Genomic DNA, 21,568 nt, shown 5'->3' with positions numbered 1-21,568 from the left:
GAGGCTGCAGCGAATCGTCAGCAGAGAAGGTTATTGGCTGCAAACCTTCCCTCCATTGATGAACTGTACACTGCAAGGTCCAGGAAGCGATCGGGCAAGATCATCTCTGACCCCACTCACCCTGGCCACAAACTCTTTGAATCACTTCCCTCTGGAAGGCGACTCCGGAATGTCAAAGCTGCCACAGCCAGACATAAAAACAGTTTTTATCCACGAGTAGTTGCTCTACTGAACAGCCAAAAATCTGTAGCCTCCCTTTGATCTGGTATTTTGTTGGTTCACATGCTTGATCAATGGTGTTTTATCTTTAATGTTTTATTATTATTAATGTTTAGTGTTTTCTGAGTCATTCGTAACTGTCACTGTATGTCATGTTGTAACTTGTAGGCGCAGCACCAAGGCAAATTCCTTGTATGTGAATACTTGGCCAATAAACTTACTTACTTACTTACTTACTTACTTACTTACTTACTTACTTACTTACTTACTTACTTACTTACTTACTTACTTACTTACTTACTTACTTACTTACTTACTATAGAGTTGAATTTTTTTTCACTTTTATCATAAAAATGTTATAGGCCTCAAAAAGATCAAAGTATGGTAGAACATCGATAATCTGCATTTGATTATTTGGAAATGCTGATGGTTTGATATCTAGCTCATTCATTCTCAGAGTGTGAACTTGGGGTCCAAGTGCATCAGCGGTGTGCAGCCAACGAGTAGGGTTCAGTGTGCCTCCAGGGCCAGGTTCCTATGAGTGGGAGATAGACACAAAATTCTGGAGTAATTCAGCAGTACAGGCAGCATCTCTGGAGAGAAGGGATGGGAAAGCCAGAGATGCTGCCTGTCTCGCTGAGTTGCTCCAACATTTTGTGTCTATCTTCGATTTAAACCAGCATCTGCAGTTCTTATGAGTGGGATCCAGGGTTGGGTCTGGGATAATGCAAATGGGTTTGCAGCCAGTGTCAGGGTCTAGATTGTTTATGTATTTCTCGTTCACTCTAAACTCACCATAATTGGCCGCGCGACTCACCTGTTGCAGCGGGGCCGTAAATCGCCCGGCACGGCCTAAAATGGCCGTGGGACTTATCATCGCCCGCCTGGGGCTTGGACATCGGGAGAGAAATGGAGAACAGGGGAGAGAAAAGACTTTGCCTTCCATCACAGTGGGTTCACTGTGATGGATGTTTGTGTGAATTAAATTGTGTGTATGTCTGTAAGAAATTGTCTTTGTTTGTATGGCTGTGGAAACGGAATTTTGTTTGAGCCTCACTGAGGCTCAAATGACAATAAATTGTATTGTATTGTATTGTATTGTATTGAGTTTACTGGAGAATTTGTTATGCTGCTGTGTAACACGTGAAAATGTGAAATAAAAGTGTGCATCGCTATTCACAGGAGTAGCATCCGATTGTTTGGAAAATTTGCTGGTCCAGCACTACTGGCCCCAAATTTGCTGGATTCTTGGAGTTTTACTGTAATCAAAGCCAACTAACAAATATTTCAAAATAAGAAACTCCACTAATACAAGGATTTATGTTAACGCTAATGGAAAATAGCATCTTTACAAAGTTGTGGAAGTCTTCATCTCCAAAGATAACCTAAATCCACCCGCGGTATATGAACATGCAAAACATATAATTCTTCATGGGCCACTTTTATTTTGCGATAGATTAACAGAAACATCTTGAAGCATGAAAAAATTGGCCTCATAACTTATATAGCAACTTCCAATAAGCGAGACCTCTGACACCGCTGCACTTCCTCAATGCTGCACTTAAATATCAGACTAAATCATGCGCTGAATTATTGGGAATAGGACTTGAATTGATACCTAGCAACTCAGAATAGAGTGTTCAATTGACACATGTTGATGCTACTGGATGTGCTTCCAAAATACATTTAAAATGTTATAAGCAAGAACTGAAGGCTTGCATTGGAGCTCCTGCCTAATTCTGAATTTTTGATTTGTAACCACACAGCATAAATCAGATGTAAATGAAGGCTAAGAAGCTTTCACTCCTGCTTTAAATATTCTTCCTGATTCAGAAAGAGCCTGGGAATAGTGGTTTCATTTTGAGGTCACTTTGAACTTATCACATACCAGTCATTCACTCTATGATACATAGAGAAGATAAATCACACAGATCATATATTGCTGAACTTGCAGTGATTGTACAAGAAGTTAAAAATCGTGGCATACCACTATTCCTTTCAAAGTAACCTCTTCAACCAAACTAAGCATTTGTTCCCATTGTCTTGCAGAAGCAGCATGCCCTGATTAAATAATTTCCTAATAAATCAACAAAACTTATTTTATTGTACCAACCCATCTGATATCATATCTTGATACTTGATACTTTATAAGCAGTGGCTCAATGCTCAGACTCATTGAAGTGGATTTAATGACAGTGGTAATAATACACCATATTTGAAAAGTGTGTTTGGATAGAAAATTATTAAACTATATCTGCCTGAATCAGTGTAAAGTACTTAATTAAGAATGCTCAAATACAATTCCTTCAAAAATATGATTTCATGCATTTTGTAAGGATACTTCTCAATTATTGTCAACTCGGATTTGAAAATGGCACCAGAGCCTCTACAATGTACGTTGTATCAGTGTACTGTAGCCCAGACCAACTAACCTTCAAAGATAGATACAAAGTGCTGGAGTAAGTTCAGTGGGTCAGGCAACATCTGACTCTTCAGACATCTTCAGTCTGAAGAAGGGTCCCGACCCAAAGCGCCACTACTGAGATGCTGCCTGACCCTATGAGTTACTCCAGCACTTTGGCTCTATCTTCGGTATAAATTAGAATCTGCAATTCCTGTCTACGCAACTAACCTTCAGTTCCCTCCCAAAATTCTACACAACAAAATGTGTTGTAAACACATTGATGTCATTTGCAGGATCACTGATGCTGAAAAATAGTATCATGCTTTATTAACGCAGCTTCATTCCACTTTGGACTCAAACTTTTCTTGGAATAACATATATTTAAACTATTTTTTATCTCAATTTCTTTGATATGATGACACAGTGAGGCTTGATTTCAGTTTCAATGAGCACTGCAAAAGCAACTAGAACTGACATTTATATAACATCTTTAACAGAATCATGTCTCAATGTACTTTACAGACTGCAATTAAAAAGATAGGTTCATCACAATCAAGTCATTAATTTGCAAGATGTGTGGAAAATATTTGCAGAAATAAAATGCTTAACACTTAATTCAGAAGTGTATTTTTGAAGTTGTCTTGTAGATCAAGGTTACATACTGCAAGTGCAACATGAACTCCCTCACATTATTGAAAATAATTAGGTGTATTGACAGTACATTACATTGAAAGTCAATGGTGAGATAATGGGATGCTGCATGTTTAAATAGATAGATTAATTAGGTCAAAGAGTAGGTGAACTCCATACACTCGGCAGGCACCTCTTTGAAATGGGAAGCTCTTTGCAACCCATAATGAAGGAACAATCAATGTTTTATGTGTTTATAAACAGAGGACTATCTCCTTTTTTTTAAACAATAGGGACTGATCACCTGGTCACCAATATTCTATATGTGGTTTTACATTTATTTGGAGTTCTTGAAAAATCAATGGTAAACACCTACATTTACACTGATGACAGCATAAGTTAAGGATGAGACAGAATCTTTACAAGAAGAAATAGGCTGGAGTTAGCTTGCTATTCCTTAAACTTACAATGTGAAAGATGTTCACAATGAAATTAATTTTCACGTTGGGCGACTTGATGTATGCTGCTGCACATAGATCTGCAAATTCTTAATTGCAAACCAACGAGCTGCAAAGAATGTGACACTCAGGTACATTGATGGATTATTTTAGAAATTAATCTTTCAACAATAGCAATACTATTAATAGAAAATTTCAGGCAACTTGTACAATCCAATCATGACATGATTTGCTATCTAAAAGTGAGCTACGGCATGGTAATGTATTATCACACCAAATGAGCCTTGATTAGTGCTCTATATTTGTTGTGTACAATGATTGTGGAAAAAAAATGTCTGTGTATTATTGTTTCGTTGCCCACTTGTGCATTCCTTGGAATCAAAAGAACAAAACCCAACGTGCAACCAGTACCGGACAGCGCTGGTTTAATCTAATTACAATTAATTAATTGAATAGTTAATTCTCCATTGATTTAAATTGTTAAACTATATTTAGTACAATCCTGAATACCTATTAACAGAGTTGGAATTCAGGAAATAACGTGCTATATACATTATGGTATTAATATCAAATATCATAAGCATGAAGAAAACTATTTTCATCTCAATGGAATAAAGCTCCAATAATTTGACATGCTCTAGGCTTTAGTGGTGGTAGGCTGATAGATATTCTGGACTATAGATGTTATCACTACTAATAACTTTACACACTTTAATTTCCCATTTTTACAGATTGAATTGAATTAAAATTACAGCGTGGAAACAAGCCCTTTAGAGCACTGAGTCCACGCCAACCATTGATCACCCATTCACAGTAGTCCTATGTATCCCCACTTTTGTATCCACCCTCTACACAGTAGGGGCAATTTCACAGAGGCCAATTAACCCACAAACCCACATGTCTTTGAAATGTGGGAGGAAACTGGAGCACCCAAAGGAAACCCATGCGGAAACAGGGAGAAAACCCACCACAGACATCACCCAAGCTCAGGATCGAACCTGGGTCTCTCGCACTGTGAGGCAGCAGCTTTACTAGCTGCACCACATACTGCCCATTGCTGCCTACCATTCTGCCCACTCTGCCTGATGTTACACAGTATTATCATGAAATTATCCAGTGAACCCAGTAAGTAAGAAGGGTTTCAATTTAGTTTCAGGTTCAGTTTAGCTTATTGACATGTGTACCGAGGTACAGTGAAAAGCTTTTTGTTGCGTGCTAACTGGTCAGTGGAAAGACTATACATGATTACAATCGATCCATTTACAGTGTATAGATACACAATAATGGAATAACGTTTAGTGCGAGGTAAACTCAGCAAAGTCCGGTCAAGGATAGTCCGAGAGACATCAGAGGTAGATAATAGTTCAGCACTGCTCAAGAGTGTGTGGGAACTGGGGTCCCAGCCAGGTTTCAGGAGAATGAGTGAGCCTGAGCCCAGGAGAATTTCAGAGGAACATTGAAACCATCATGAGTGAGCTGGATGCTAAACCATAAGGATTTCTAAATAGAAAAAGGGACTCAACCCGAAACATCACCCATTCCTTCTCTCCAGAGTTGCTGTCTGTCCTGCTGAGTTACTCTAGCTTTTTGTGTCTCTCTGGGATTTCTGAATAGTCAGATAGCGTATTTACAACATTTTCCTGCACTTGAACATTTATTTAGAATAGAATAGAATAGAATAGAATACGTTTATTGCCATTGCACAAACATCTGTGCAACGAAATTCCATTGCAACTCCTTCGGTGTGCACATAAAAGACACAGGATAAAAAATTAAAAAAGAACAAACACAACAGCCATTGACTCACATATACACAAGATCAGTAAAGAAAATAATAAATAGGTATTAAAAACATTTTAAAAGAATATTGAGAGAGGTTAAAGATGTCGCTAAAAACGAGGTTATCATCAATTGTAAACTCACATATCAAAAAAATTCTTCAGTGTCACCTCCTTTTAGTTTATTTTGGAGGATACATAATGTTAGGCTAGCCACACTTCCCTCTTATTTGCAGGATTAGATGGTACATGATCTCATGGGAGTGGCAACAAATCACTGGGGATCATGTTAGCAGCAATGGAAGAGGCTATATTTAAGAACATGATGAGTGGTGGTGTTGAAATCACTGAAGTCATTGAAACCTCACTCATAGGTTTTCTTCCATTCTACTTCCCATTATTCTATAATCTCTTCTGTTTTATGTGGTGCAAATGGTTCAGGCACAAATCTTTCACTTAGTCTTCATCAAAAAACCTAACTTTGTGCCTTTCAGACTACTTTGAACTGCAATCTCACCAGTTAGTGCCCAAAGCAGTTAAGACGTGAAGGCACTGTCATTATAATTAAGTTTGACAGGTGCCAGCTCAGATGCCACTAGTGATGCCACATGAATAAGAAATTAGTTTAATGGCTGGACTTGGACCTCGTTAGCCACCAGGCATGAGAGGCCTACAGGCAGAGCAGAGTAGAGGTTTGGGGGTGGAGGGAAGGGAAGGGGAGGGGAGGTTGTTGAGGCTTGCTCCGTGGAGGATGAAGTTATAGTCAACAACTCCTGCAGATAAGTCAGCTAATGACTCAGATAGGAAAGTCTGTGGAAGGTTAAGTGTATACAGAATAACATTGCACAATATACTGCCTGATAGCCTGCATGCAATGCCAAAGAGCAGAGAAAAGTTCAGTACCAATCTTGCACAGGTGTTGCTTGGAGTTTAGGCTGAATCCCTTCAAGCATGGACATGGTGGGCAACTCTTTTACACATGTGAAATCAGTAATGAGCAATGTGTGAAGGCCAACATTACAAATTGCATTTGTGACACCAACAGAAAAGATCCATTGTAGTGAAAATTAAAATTACAGACCTTTATGATTTGGATGCTTTCGTGCAGAGGGCTCACTACAAACCAATAAATGATGCTCCACCAGACCAGGAATGCTGAGGAATCATTTGTAGGAGTAGTAGTGGCTCTGAGGATGGAAAACCTGCTCTTCTGCCTCAGTATGATGCTATATGGGGTATTAATCTCTTTCTACCATTCTGTCATTGATCTTAGCTAGTTAGCCATTCCTCAGTGTTTTTTTGAGAGATGAAGCATGGAAACATGTCCTTTGGCCCACCAAGTTCATGCTGACCATCGATCACCCCTTCACACCAGTTGTTTGTTATCCCACTTTTGAATCCACTCTCTCCACATTATGGGCCACTTACAGATGCCGACTAACCCACAAAACCATACGTCTTTCCGGAGGAAACCTGAGCATCCAGAGGAAACCCACACGGTTATAGGGAGAACATGCAAATTCTCCACAGACAGTATCCAAGGTCAAGATCGAACTGGGGTCTCTGTGAGGCAGTGGCTCTACTAGCCATGCCATCAAGCCGTCAGCAGCTGCTTATAACAGGAAGATGCAGCTCAAAGCAGGGCCACCTTGCTGCAAAGATGTTTGCAATCTTTCTGCAGATTTGTCAACAGACTCCTTCACTTCAGTTTAATTAATTGGTCACAAATTCCTCCTCAGAAAGTGGCAGCCTGCCTTCTTTCTCCTCCTTCAATGGAGCATGAATACTTCTTAATATGTCCTGAAAACTTGGAGAAAACCTATGCGGTCACAGGGAAAACGTACAAACTCCATGCAGACGTTTGCATTCAAGTTGCATTCCAACTAGGACCCGGACCTGGTTCAACAATAACAAGCCCTGGTTCACTGCAGAGCTCAGACAGCTTCGACAGACTAAAGGGGAGGCCTACAGGAACGGGGATGCAGATCTTGACAGGCAGGCCAAGTACAAGCTGAGAAGAGGAATCAGAGCTGCCAAGGAAAGGTACTCTGAGAAGTTGAGGAGCAAGTTCCCAACTAGTGACTCTTCTTCAGTTTGGAAGGGCTTGCAAGAAGAGGAAATCCCCCCCCCCCCCCCCCCACTCTTAAGACAATTGTCAGCTGACCAACGACCTGAATGATTTTGACTGCAGGTTTGGCAAGCAGAAATGTAACCCTGGTACGCCCTCCCCCCTTCCCCAACAAACACAGCCAGACCCCAGTCTGCAAAGAATGGACCCTTCTGCAACTACTCCTCCCCATTCACCACTTCACATCTACTTAAAGCAAGACTGCAGTCTGAAAAGACTGGACCCTTTCCCACCCCAACCAACACTTCACACCCACTCACAGCCTGACCTCAGTCTGCAAAGACTGGGCCCTTTTACACCCAGTCCTCCCCATTCACCACTTCACATATACTTAAAGCAAGACTCCAGTCTGAAAAGACTGGACCCTTTCTCACCCACCCCTCTCCAATAACCACTTCACACCCAATTACCCACACCCTCCGTGCTGAACAACATCACTTCTCCATCATCAACAATAAAATTAGAGGAGGTGGAGAGGCTTTTCAGAAGACAGAAAAGCCGGAAATCTCCAGGACCAGACAATGTTTCCCCCCCATTACTCTCAAGGTCTGTGCCAATCAACTGGCACCAGTCTACATAGACATTTTTAACCAGTCCCTGCAAACCTGTACTGTCCCTGCCTGCTTCAAAGTCTCCACTATTGTCCCTTTACCCAAAAAGGCAAAGATTACTGGTCTTAACGACTACGGGCCTGTCGCACTGACCTCTGTAGTCATGAAGACCCTTGAAAGGCTTATGCTGGCCAAGCTGAAAAATATCATGAACCCCCTGCTGGACCCTCTGCAGTTTGCATATCAGCAGGACTCGAAATTAGCGGTTGCCCGGGTGCCAATGACCACCCAAAGTGCCGCTGAGCAACCTAAATGCTGAGTCATTTTGCCCGGCTTGGCACTGCAGATACATACGAAAAACTGGAGTAACTCAGCGGGTCAGGCAGCATCTTTGGAGAAAAGGAACGTGACATTTCGTGTCAGCAGCGCCGACGGCTGTAGTGCGGAGCAAAGATATAGGGTGTGGGGTGACGGCGGGTCGGAGCGAATGACGTGCCCCGCACAGCAGCTCCATCTCCTCCTCCTCCCGCACCCCGCCCGCCCTGATAGCGGCCGCTGCTTGCCAATCCGCTAACGGCAATACCGCTTTCAAAACAAACCCTCCCGCACGCCGAGGCCGGGAGGAGGGAGGGAGGGGGAGGCCTTCTTCCGCTGCCGGAAGCAGCTGCACCACTCGGCCCCGCACCTTGCTGTTGGCTGGCGGAGGAGGGGAGGCGGTGGGGAGGAGATCCCACCTGCCTCCCCCTTTGGCAGGGACGGCCAAGGCAGCAGGGCAATGACGCCAGCCCTGTCCGATGAACGCTGACCTTCCTTCCTCCCCACCTCCTCCCCCCTCTCTCTCTCTCTTGTACGCCCCCCTTATCCTGGACCCCTCCTCTCCACTGATCCCCATTCCCACCTCTATTCAGTCCTCACTGACAACCCCTGTGCTCCCCTCCCCATCTACCCCCATCTATTCATCCAGCACTGATCTCCCTATCCACCTCGCATTGATTCTCCTGCAACCTCCCCCCCCTCCCCCATCCATCCTACACTGGTCCTCCAATTCATCCTGTACACACCCCCTTTCCAATCCATCCTTCACAGCCTTCCCCCATTCATCCTGTACTGATCCCCTCATTCATCCTGTACTGATCCCCTCATTCATCCTGTACTGATCCCCTCATTCATCCTGTACTGATCCCCTCATTCATCCTATACTGATCCCCTCATTCATCCTGTACTGATCCCCTCATTCATCCTGTACAGATCTCCCCAATCATCCTGTACTGATGCCCCCCGTCAATCCCGTGCTGATTCACCCCATTCAACCTTACTGACATCCCCCGCGCTCTCCCATTACAATTTTACCTATTCCAACCAACATGCACTAATTCCCCTGCCTCAATCCATCCATCCCGCACCTTGCCTTCTCAACCCCCCGCCATCTATCCATCCCGCACTGATTCACAGCCTCCCCCCCCACCCCCCCCCCCCCCCCCCCCCCACCCCCCCCCCCCCTCCCGCAGACCCTACTGTGCTGGAAATGTCTTCAGAGCGAAAATTGACTATGTTTGAAAACGGAATGCAATCAAATGTGTTTTAAATCCCAATGTTATTATTTGTTTTAATCCATAAAAATTGATTAATTAAATTGTGAACACGTGAAACATTAAAACTGCATTGTTCGATTGTCACTGCTACCCTTGACACGTTATTACAGAATTCATTTTAACGGCAAATCAATTCTCTTAATATGGAGTATCTGTACTGTTATTTAATGAGCAACATTCACAACTATACTTGGATTTATCTAGGTTTTACTTCTACAGTCGGTCATATACATCACAAATTTGGTCAGGAGATATTTCAATTGAAATTTTAACGTTAATTCTGAAGTGGAATGATGGAAACAACGTTTATCAATAATTTTTTATAAATCTGGTGCATACAAAATGGGTATCTTCATTGCTGTTCACAACACATACATTTAATCTGAATGTCCGGTAATATGGCATTTTGACACATTTAGACATATTACCAAAAGAACATTTGCTGCAGTTATGTCCTTTGGCCTTCTCTTGTTAGTTGAGAGTATATGTGAGTCAATGGCTGTTGTGTTTTGTTCTTTTTAAATCGAAGGAGATGCAATGGAATTTTGTTGCACAGTGTTGTGCAATGACAATAAACGTATTCTATTCTATTGGTGTAATGTTTAGATGGGTATAGTCGGTTTTAACAGCTATTATAAAATGCCTTTAGAAATTTCCTTGCAACCTGTATATTTTGTTGTGGATAAATTATGTGGGATGCGAGAGTGTTTCTGTATCAATAGCAATAACGACCCATGCTATGTCCATGTCATGATACATTTCAGTCCTTCACAGAAAACATGCTTGCATCAATCTGTAGTGGGCATGGTTAAGCATATATGTTACCATGGTCCAGGATTTATTGACACAGGTTGATCATACGTTGAATAATCCAACCACATTTTTGTTGGAAAGTGGAAAGAAATAATAGAAATTGCATTAATTGCAATGTGTAAAAAGAGTTGAGATACTGTACTGTAACTTTGCTGCATGTAATTGTGGTAAATATCATGTCTTGATTGGTGAATATGTTTAATTTTTTACTTTATTTGTAACAGAAATAATATGTGAATGCTTCATTGAGCATAATTCCGACTGGTGCCTGTGCACTTCGTTCGAGCACATTATCGCATTCGTCATGCAAGCCATCTTAAATTGACCACCTAAACTGTAATTTGGCAACCTAAAAGCTGCCTAAGTTGCCCGGCTGGCAACAGGGAAAAAAAGTTAAGGGAGAGCCCTGATCGGGCCAATAGATCTGTGGATGATGCAGTCAACCTGAGCCTGCACTTCATGCTCCAGCATCAAGACTGACAGGGGACCTATGCGAGGATTTTGTTTGTCGATTTTAGCTCTGCATTCAACACAATTGTGCCAGAGCTACTACACTCCAAACTTTCCGAGTTGACTGTGCCTGAACCCCCCTGTTGGTGGATCACCAGCTTCCTGACAGACAGGAAGCCGCATGTGAGGCTGGGAAAGCACATCTCGGACCCGCAAACCCTCTGCGTAGGAACACCGCAAGGCTGCGTACTCTCCCCTCTCCTCTACTCTCTCTACACCAATGACTGCACCTCCACAGATTCCTGTCAAGCTTCTCAGGTTTGCGGACGACACAATCCTGATTGGACTGATCTAGGATGGGGATGAATCTGCCTACAGACATGAAGTGACACAGCTGGCGTCCTGGTGCCTTTGTAACAACCTAGAGCTCAATGCTCTTAAGACAGTGGAATTAATTGTAGACTTCAGGAGAACTCCTCCTCCCCTCACCCCACTCACATCAACAACACCACAGTCACATTTGTGGAGTCTTTTAAGTTCCTGGGAAGCATCATCTCCAAGGACCTTAAGTGGGGGGCTAACATCGACTCCACAGTCAAAAAGGCACAACAGAGGATGTACTTCTTACGGCAGCTGAGGAAGCACAATATGCCACAGGCAATGATGGTCCAATTCTATATGGCCATCGTAGAGTTTGTCCTCACCTTCTCCATCATGGTCTGTTTGGCTCAGCCACCAAGCATGACACCTGGAGGCTGCAGCGAATCGTCCGATCAGCTGAGAAGGTTATTGGCTGCAACTTTCCCTCCATTAACGAACTGTACACTGCAAGGGCCAGGAAGCGAGCGGGTAAGATCATCTCTGACCAGTGGCGGACTGGGTCTAAAAATATTGGTTGCCAGGAGACAAAGGGGGCCCACTTCATCAGGGGCCCACTTTATATAGGAGGCCCACTTCATCAGGGGCCCACTTGCCATCGGGCAAGCTGACACCCTGGCCAGTCCGCCACTGTCTCTGACCCCTCTCACCCTGGTCACAAACTCTTTAAATCACTTCCCTCTGGAAGGCGACACCAGACTGTCAAAGCTGCCACAGCCAGATATAAAAACAGCTTTTTTCCACGAGTAGTAGCTCTACTCCATAGCCAAAAATCTGTAGCCTCCTTTTGCTCTGGTATTTTGTGTGGTTCACATGTTTGATCAAAGGTGTTTTATTATTAATGTTTCGTTTTTTATGTGTCATTCATAACTGTCACTGTATGTCATGTTGTCACTTGTGGGTGGAGCACCAAGGCAAATTCCTTTTATGTGGCCAATAAACTTATTCATTCAGACAGACAGCACCCATGGTCAGGATCGAACCTGGGTTTCTGCCACTGTAACACTACTTCTGCGCCACTGTGCCATCCAAGAAGATATAGAAAAATATCTCTGGAAAAACCTTGGAGTAATGGAGTGCTGAAACAAAGGGTGGTACAAAAATACAACAAAGGTGAATATTTATATTCCAACGATCAATCTACAGTGAACTTGGCTTTGATTGGCATTAAATTAATTGCAAAATTCTTAAGTGTAGCTCTAGCAAAAGTCTCCTCTGTGTACTTTTGAATGAAGGTACTCTCCTTTGTTATGCCCCACTTTATGCTATATTAAAGCAGTCGATAATAGTATATTGAGTTGTTATCCTGTATGACCATGAACTATTGATAAAAATGAACAACATTTCATCGACAATTCTTTTCACAAAAATCTCTGTTTTATGTTTGCTGATTCAGAACTGACAATGCCATTTTATTTCTATCTAACTGGAAGTGGACATTTCCCAGATTTAGCCTGATGCATGCTCTTATTGAGACACATGGCAAATTCTGACCACTCTTCAGTTACTCAGAGCTCTGATAAAATTATCAAGATGTCTTCATATTTTTGTATTTGATGCAGAAATGGAAGATTTTGTTTCTCATAGGATTTAGAATATTCACACCATGCAAAAATTAACTACTTAAATGTTTTTTAATATTATTTTAAATATAATTTACAATTTTAAAACATTTTAAGTTAATGTTGACAGATATCAGGCATGAACTGTGTATTATTTTAAGAATATCTTAAAGACTTTAAGGCCTTCGGGAAGGAAAGACGATTTATATTTAGCATTGATGAGTGTAGATCCAGGCCAACAGATTTCATTGTAAAAGCCTCTCGACTTCCTTGAATTCTATATTTTTATTGAGCTTCAGGTTATTAACATGCTGTAGTGAGGAGAAGGAAGATTATTTTCCCTTACCTGGATTTCCATGTTGTGACGGAGAAATGTTGGAATGTGTGGTGAAGATGTTAAAAGCTTTGCAACACTTGACGTTCCATCTTTGAGAACGGTACATCATCAACAACGGTCTCTTCCAGCTTTCTCTTGCCCTTCACCCCCCCCCCCCTCCCCGCACAATGTCTGAAAGAGGGACCTGACCAGAAACGTTACTTATCCATGCTCTCCATAAATGTTGCCTGACTGAGTTGCTCCAGCACTTTGTATCCTTTTGGGCAAACTAGCATCTGTAGTTTGTTCAAAAGGGAACTGCAGATGCTGGAATATCGAAGGTACACAAAATTGCTGGGGAAACTCAGCGGGTGCAGCAGCATCTATGGAGCGAAGAAAATAGGCGACGTTTCGGCCCGAAACGTCGCCTATTTCCTTCGCTCCATAGATGCTGCTGCACCCGCTGAGTTTCCCCAGCAATTTTGTGTACCTAGCATCTGTAGTTCCTTGTTTCTACATTATTGATAATGGTGCCTTGTACATAACATGACACATGTATAGGCCCTATACACACTATGAATGTACAGACTAAACACAGTTATAAATGTAAAGAGAGGTGTGCATTGTTATTGTACTTTATATGAACAAAGATTATTTTTGAAATAAAAAATAGTTGAAGACTGGGGTAATTACCCAGATTGCTCATTTTGCCTTCAAGCACATTAACTTTTTTTAAAAACTGGTAGAGGAAAATTAACCTTAATATAGCACCATTCCTGGGATCAGACATTTCTAAACACTTTACAGCTAATGAAACATTAGTTAATGAAGTGTAGTCATCATTGTAATGTAGGAAATGTGGCAGCCAATTTGCACACAGCTGGCTTCCACAATTAACAACAGGATGATTAACAGATAATCCTTTTTTGCCCTCTTGACTGAGGAATAAGTATTGAGAAATAAAATGTTCCATCAAGATTTATTGTGGAAGTGTTCTGGCACTGAAATGATTCATTTCTTGTTACTGCTAGTGAGCACTCTGTCACTGTGTATCATCCATTCATGTATTTGATGAAGAAATGGAAGGATTATTTCCTGAAGAGAGGGCAATTTTGATTCTGTCTTAGCATCTAAATGCTCTCTGATGTTTCCAATAAGGCAAGGAAGGAAGTAATGCTCAGGCCTTGAGTATATCCTAAGCCATAATTCATAATGTATTCTTCAGAATATTTAGTTTTATTTTGTTTAGTTTGGAGATACAGAGTGGGAACAGGTCCTTTGCCTCACCAAAACTGCGCCGACCAGCTATCACCCATGCGCATTAGTTCTATCCTACACACTGGGAACGATTTACAGAAGTCAAATAACCTACAAACCTGTAGGTCTTTGGAATATGGAAGGAAACCTGAGCACCAGGAGAAAACCCAAATGGTCACAGGGAGAACATACAAACTCGGTACACACAGCATCCCCAGGTCTCTGGCGCTGTAAGGCTGCACCACTGTGCCACTCTTATGTCTGAATGAAATTGTGTAATTAATTTAAGGTGAAGTATGCTATTATTTTAAGATGATACATTCTTTCCTGGTAGAGATAGAGGTCACAAAGTTAAGCCTCATACCTCCTAAAATCTAGGCGTACAAGAACTCATTCAATCAATTATGCCCAGGCTGCCTAATTGTAAAGACAATGAAGTTAGACTCAGTCTACTGCCCACTACACATGGCCTTGCAAAGGTTTCCTATTGTCATTGTTTCTATATAGCAAATGGATCACACCATTTCTCTCTCCATAACCATCCCCATCTTACCTTTAAAACCCAACTAAGTCCATTGATACTTTGAAGGATACAGAAAAGCTAGTTGTTGGAAGCAGTTGCCTTCACCAGTGCAGCAATCAGGAATGTATATGGGTGATGGTCACAACATGCTGGAGTAACTCAGGGGGATAGGCAGCATATCTTGAGAGAAGGAATGGGTGACGTTTCAGGTCAAGAGCCTTCTTCAGTGTATATGCTGGGAAAACAGAGTACAGAGAATACCCTGAACTTACAATGGCGAGCAACAGCCTATTAATTGTAAAGCAGAGCCTATAGGAACAACCCTCCATCTCCCAGCTCCATCTTCCAGTGGATACATTTTATTTATTTACCTTTTTGGTAGCAGCATGCAGATTATTCTATGGCACACATAGACCATGTTTCTTCAACACAACTGTTACAGGCTCTGCCTGTCCCTTTTTGAACCTGTATGCAAATACAGATGCATACTTCTGACTCCTGGTGGTCATAATTTGTATTCATTGCTTGTGCTAAATGCACAATTTGAAAAGACATCATTAGAACAAAATTTCAGATGTGATGCCCATTGTGAAGCCATTATAATATTGAACATTTAACGCCAGCGACCAAAAACAAACCACATAATATATGCAAATGCATTCTACCATAATTCAATATTTTATAATTGTCAAATGACTGGTACCATACAAATTTCTAGGCCAACAAGCGTGCATTGGATCCTAGGAAGCAGTTAACGTACTTTCTATAAAAGCCCAAATGATCTCAGGAAAATGCAGAATGAAATTAAAGCTATGGCAATTTTCCAATAATGCTCGTTTTAAATGTTCCATTGTCTGACTGGCATGAAATGACCAGGGGAATTTGGAAGTAATCATATTAAATAAGAGTATGAACTTAAGTTATTGCCAGTAAAATTATCTGTAATTGATTTAACCATTTAAAGTCATTTGAAATGAGTTTAAAAACACTAATTACCTTTACATTATTAGCAGATTGTCATTTAACCACTTTGATTTTGCTCTGTAAAGCCATCAGGATATACTGGCAATAGCATCCCATTATATCACTGCATTGCTCATGAAATTGCTGACAAGTATCTTTGTGGCGTTTCTGAAAACACACAGCTTATGATCTGCAGTAAGAATGCAAGGCTTGCATCTATCATTTTTTTCTAATTACAATGACTTATTTTCTTGTACATGCTTAAATCCACATGCTTCTAGTCAAGTTAATATTGCGCTCTTGGTAACGGTGTCATAAATGAAGCCTTAATTGAGCTTTTCTTTGACAAACAATTCAATTAATTAACTTTTTCTCATTGTGTGCAAAATGGATTCCATTGTACAATGCTGCAATATACATGTTCAACAATGCAAACACATACAAAAAAAATATGGAGAACCTTCCTTTCAAAAGCACGATAATATATTGGTGTTAGCTGAAGAATAATAGATTCTCAATCTTCTGTGACTTGAAACAAAACCAAGAAGCAACCTATAAATTTGATTGTGTATTGGGGGAGGGGGTCTTCTGTTCCTCATTGTGAATTACATGAACTACTTTTCATCACATGCTGTATATCTGTTAGCGCGCATTCCTGCTTAAAAAATGAACAACGATAACCTGTTTAAAAAAAAAAAAATCATACAGAAAAGTAAACCAGCATTTGGGGAATTTATTATATTTCAATGGTGATGTTAAATTGCTTGTGTAGAAAGATTAGAGTTGACAGGCTGAATTTTTAAAAAGTTGTTTCCTTCTCTTCTCCTTCATCAAAGTTGTTGAGGCTGATTCCTGCTGAAAGGAGCTGACAGGTAACAATCCCAGTCCACTCTGTATCTGCCCACTAGGAAGATGGTACAAGGAGTCTGAGTCACTCACTATCGCTCTGATTTTGTTCTGCTCCCCTGCCTGTATAAAAGGCATTGCAGAATGCGCACTTCATGCTGACAACTCACTGCACAGGAGCCTACTGACATAATCTGCCACACCATTGGACTTTCACTGTAACATACACTCTGCAAAATTATTTCCAGCCCACTAATTAAGCAAGTTGGAAAAAATATATATTTGTGAGATATCTAGCAATAAAGAATTCCAACTTATCCCGGTCAGATATGTTTAGTGTTGTTTCTAACTGATTATCACTGCTTCCCTGGAGAACAGTCCCTTTTAATAGAGCTCATATTATGGTCCTAACCAATATCATTGTTAATCATTAGTGCCCATGTGTCACCACTCTTTTACAGAGACTTTTCATACTCCTGTATTTCATTATCACTGTCTTGTTTCATCACCAGGTAAGCAAGTATCCATGAGTTCATTGCCTCCATTCAAGGCAACACCATTGAAATTCCAGTCATATTTATTGTTGAAAAATTCTTTTGATTTTACAGGAATTTTATCCTTCCACTAGGTTTCTTTGAGGAGAGCTAACAAAGGAACCAAGAGTGGAATTCTATAACTGCCATTCTTGGAGCTTTCTTTAACAATCAATGCTAACATTATCTACAACCTTGCGATTGAAGTCGAAAATACATTATTTAAAAAAGAAACAGACCATTCATGGCTCAGTCGACTAACACTAGATGGCAGTGTCAGGGGTCATTTTGGTATGACTTCCTAATTGGAAATTGACAAAATGGAGACTGTACCAGCAGCTAAATGATTTTTCATCTTGTTCATTATTAAATTTGTTAGATGTTGAATGAACCATAAAACAAGAGAACAATGCTTATAGGATGATTACAGTGGAAGTCATAAATATCTGGGAATGATTAGAAGCTGCAAATAGGTAACTGAGTGATGCAATGGGTTCCACACTGGTTTTTTGTCACTAAGTCCAATATTATGAAAGATTCAAATATGAGCTAGTTTCGGTTGCCTCTATTCATGTTCTGTGCAGGCACTAGCTCAAAGCAGAAAGCTCTATTAAAAGGCTCATAGAAGATCTAATGAAATGAGGGAAACCCATAGTGACATTATTGAGTGGAATTAATACCGAGGCTTGTTAAACCAAAGCACAATTTAGTTTAGTTTAGTTTTGATACAGCATGGAAACAGGTCCTTCAGCCCATCAAGTCCACCCCTGACCATCGATCACCTGCACACACTGGTTCTATGTTATCCCTCTTTCACATCCACTTCCTTCACACTAGGGGAAATTTACAGAGGCAAATAAAGCTACCAACCCGCATGTCTTTGGGATGTGGGAGGAAACTGGAGCACAGGGAGGAAGCCCATGTGGTCACAGGGAAAACATGCAAACTCCACACAGACAGCACCTGAGGTATGGATCAAACCCAGGTCTCTGGCTCTCCACCAGCTGCACCACTGGGTCATCCTTAATATTAGACTACTATTCCTGCTTCAAAGTATATGTTTCTCACAATGACCACAACATAAATAATTCTCACCTTGAGAAGCCCTAATGCCCCTGTCCCACTAGGAAACCTGAACGGAAACCTCTGGAGACTTTGCGCCCCACCCAAGGTTTCCATGCGGTTCCCGGAGGTTTTTGTCAGTCTCCCTAATGGTCGAAAGTGGTTTCCACTTCTTCTATGTTCCGGCGATTATTTCAAAAAATTCAAAACCGGCCGCGACTAAAAATAGGTTGCCGTTTTAAAAATCGGTAATTTTTTAGTCGAAGCCGGTTGCGATGCTAGTTGAAGGTGGTTGCCGGAGGTTGCAGGTCTTACCTTCCACTACCTGCAACCTCCAGCAACCACCTTCAACTAGCATCGCAACCGGCTTCGACTAATTAGGGAGACTGTTTGAATTTTTTGAAATAATCGCCGGAACATAGAAGAAGCGGAACCCACTTTCGAACCATTAGGGAGACTGACAAAAACCTCTGGGAACCGCACAGAAACCTTGGGTGGGGCGCAAAGTCTCCAGAGGTTTCCATTCAGGTTTCCTAAGTGGGACAGGGGCATAAGTATGCGTACAGAGTTTGTCACACTCACTCTGTGAATTCAGAGTGAGTGTGACAAAATGTTGGTCTCAGATAGTTTTGCTGTGTTAAGCTATCTTGGGTTAGGGAGAAAAATAGCTCGGGACAAGAGATCTCCAGAGATGTTACCTGACCTGCTGAGTTACTCCAGCACTTTGTGTCCATCTATAGCTTGGATCAAGATCAGGCCCAGATGTGATGCATCATCTGGTTGAACATTGTGGCAAACTCATTGCTGACAACCACACATGATTCTCAGCCATTAGGACAATGTACCAGAGTTTCTGGCAAGTGAACAATGCCTTTAGGAAAAGACAAAAGATTGTGGGGAAAGTTGACAAAAAAGAGTGCACAGAAGATTGCAAACAATGTTAAACAGCATGCACTCACCACACCTATATTGCCTCCAATTTTAAATTCCACCAGTATTAACTCATAGGAATTCAGGGGAAAAAAACAGGGAAAATGTCATAATATTATTGTTCCAATACATAAAATTGCCTCACTATTATCCTTGTCAGCTCTGTAGCTGGTTAAACACACTTCTGCTCAAAATGGCAATCGCCATCCAGCCCATGAGATGAGCATTCGGGAGTGAACTTGGACTACACAAGGGATATGTCAGTTTTTAAGCAAAGGTGAGATATTCTTTGGTCTTCCGAGACACCGTGAAAGTACCAAATGAATACTACCATGCCTGGCACAGAGAGAAGCATTAAGTATTGCCGTACCTCAAACCCACTAGTATATGATGGCCTGTCCCACTATAATACCAGCGATCTCCCGAGGTAGCTTTTAAAATTTTATTCCATTTAAACCACTTCCTTAGCGGCATCACCCCATTAAGCCAATCTGTGATCTGACATATTTAGAGTCATTTTCCAAGCTGTTGCAAACATCTTTTAATTTAGAAAGTCTATTTAGGACTTCACTGTGCCTCACTGATTTCAGTTCAATTGTTTCCTTAGTCAGTAGAGCATTTCATTTTGTTTCCTGAAGGTCACTGCAGGCTAGCTCACGAGGAGCATACAATCTTTTCAGCTGTGCTGCATTCTGTGCTACAGTGTCATTAAGTTAAATGGAACAATGTACGTGCATGCCTACTTCCCCATTTACAATTATTGAATCTATTATCATACGGAGCAAATTAGACCATCACTGAACGAGCAGCTGGAAAACATGCTGCAAAAAAATATGATTTCCCTTTTGTTGAGGCAAGCTGGCAAACACACATTTCAAGCACGTTCACAAAATAAATCAAATGCAAATGTCAATATGTTAAATTAAAAAATAATACAGCTTCCTATGGGATGGTTGCATGTGGATTGGAGCTCTGTAGACATACAAATACCTGATACCTTTTCTGCTGGCATACCAGGGGTTAAGCTCTCATGTACTAACACTGCAAAGGTCATGCTAGCTTTTCTTTGGTACAAAAATTTGCAATCCATAAACAAGCTTATCCCAGTATACAGGAGCCCCGTACATAACATCCCCCCCCCCCCTCCCCAGCACCACCCCACATACACACACAAACGCACAAGCACACGTATATCTTGTACCTGCTGTCAAAGTGCTGAAACACCATCACATACCCTGAACTTTCTGCCATTGCTCATCCACACCGTTTAGAAGCTATCAGGTCTTCTTGATGCCAAAAATAAATCCTTTCTCATACACCAGCCCCCCCCCCCACCCCCCTCCCCTTCCCCAACCAAAAAAAAATAAAAAATAGTGCTTACCTATTAGGCATCCTCCACAGGAGATGGCTGATGTTTGGCTTGAATGATTCAGAACAGGATATAAGGGAACCTGAGTTTAGGCTGAATGTTCCCAAATCCCAAAGAGGCTGATACCAGGTGCCTCACATACACACAGAAGCACATTAAGAGCAGCCTCCTGCCTTTCAGAAGTGTCCATTCTCATTCTGAAGTATGTTGCCTCTTCTGCTGCTTCTCTTGCTGTTGGTGCTGCTGCTGCTGCTGCTGCTGCTACCGCCTTATTTTAGTATTCTGTTAACAAACCAACCTTAGGCTTCACTGCAGCTACATGGATATGTGTTAGTACTGTCCTGGGCAAATGATGCTCAGGCAGCACTCACCAGCTGCTTCTCTCTCTCTCTCACTCTCTCACTCTCTCTCTCTCTCTCTCTCTCTCTCCCTCTCTCTGTCTGATGCTGTGCAACTACTGGCTTATTGCACTTCCGCATCTCCGACCACTCATGCTGAGTGGGGAATAGGAGGTCTTTAGAGGTACGTATTGTCTGGAGCCATTAGAAGTAGACTTATGGCAGAGAGCGTACACAGCCTGCTGCATGGACTGTGGACAGCTCATCTGGGACAGGCTCCTAGCTGCTTCTGCGTACAGCTGAACAAAAGCTGAGTTAGTTATTTTCTTCTGCGTCACCGGTGAAATGAAAACACATTATCAACAACAATATAAATTAAAATAAAAGCCCGCTAGATTAAAGGCGAGGAAGGGGTGGAGTTAGGGTAAATTAGTCAGCACTCAGCTTTCACCCTGAACAAAATGACCT

The 21,568-nt window shown here is 41.6% G+C and overlaps 1 protein-coding gene across 4 annotated transcripts in view; it reads right to left on the bottom strand.

Annotated features, from left to right (window-relative positions):
* hs3st5 (heparan sulfate-glucosamine 3-sulfotransferase 5) overlaps window positions 1–21,356 on the bottom strand; it is a 266,197-nt gene extending 244,841 nt beyond the window's left edge. For all 4 annotated transcript variants that reach the window (XM_033021140.1, XM_033021141.1, XM_033021142.1 and 1 more), the window contains exon 1: window positions 20,775–21,356. The gene's annotated coding sequence lies outside the window, so the exon portion shown is untranslated. The remainder of the gene's footprint in view (window positions 1–20,774) is intronic.
* Window positions 21,357–21,568: the final 212 nt, after the last annotated feature.

The sequence above is a fragment of the Amblyraja radiata genome, chromosome 5 (assembly GCF_010909765.2).
Source record: "Amblyraja radiata isolate CabotCenter1 chromosome 5, sAmbRad1.1.pri, whole genome shotgun sequence".
In the NCBI taxonomy this organism is placed as follows: Eukaryota; Metazoa; Chordata; class Chondrichthyes; order Rajiformes; family Rajidae; genus Amblyraja; species Amblyraja radiata.
Note: the sequence above shows the minus strand (reverse complement) of the source record. Positions and strands in the feature narration are given on the sequence as shown.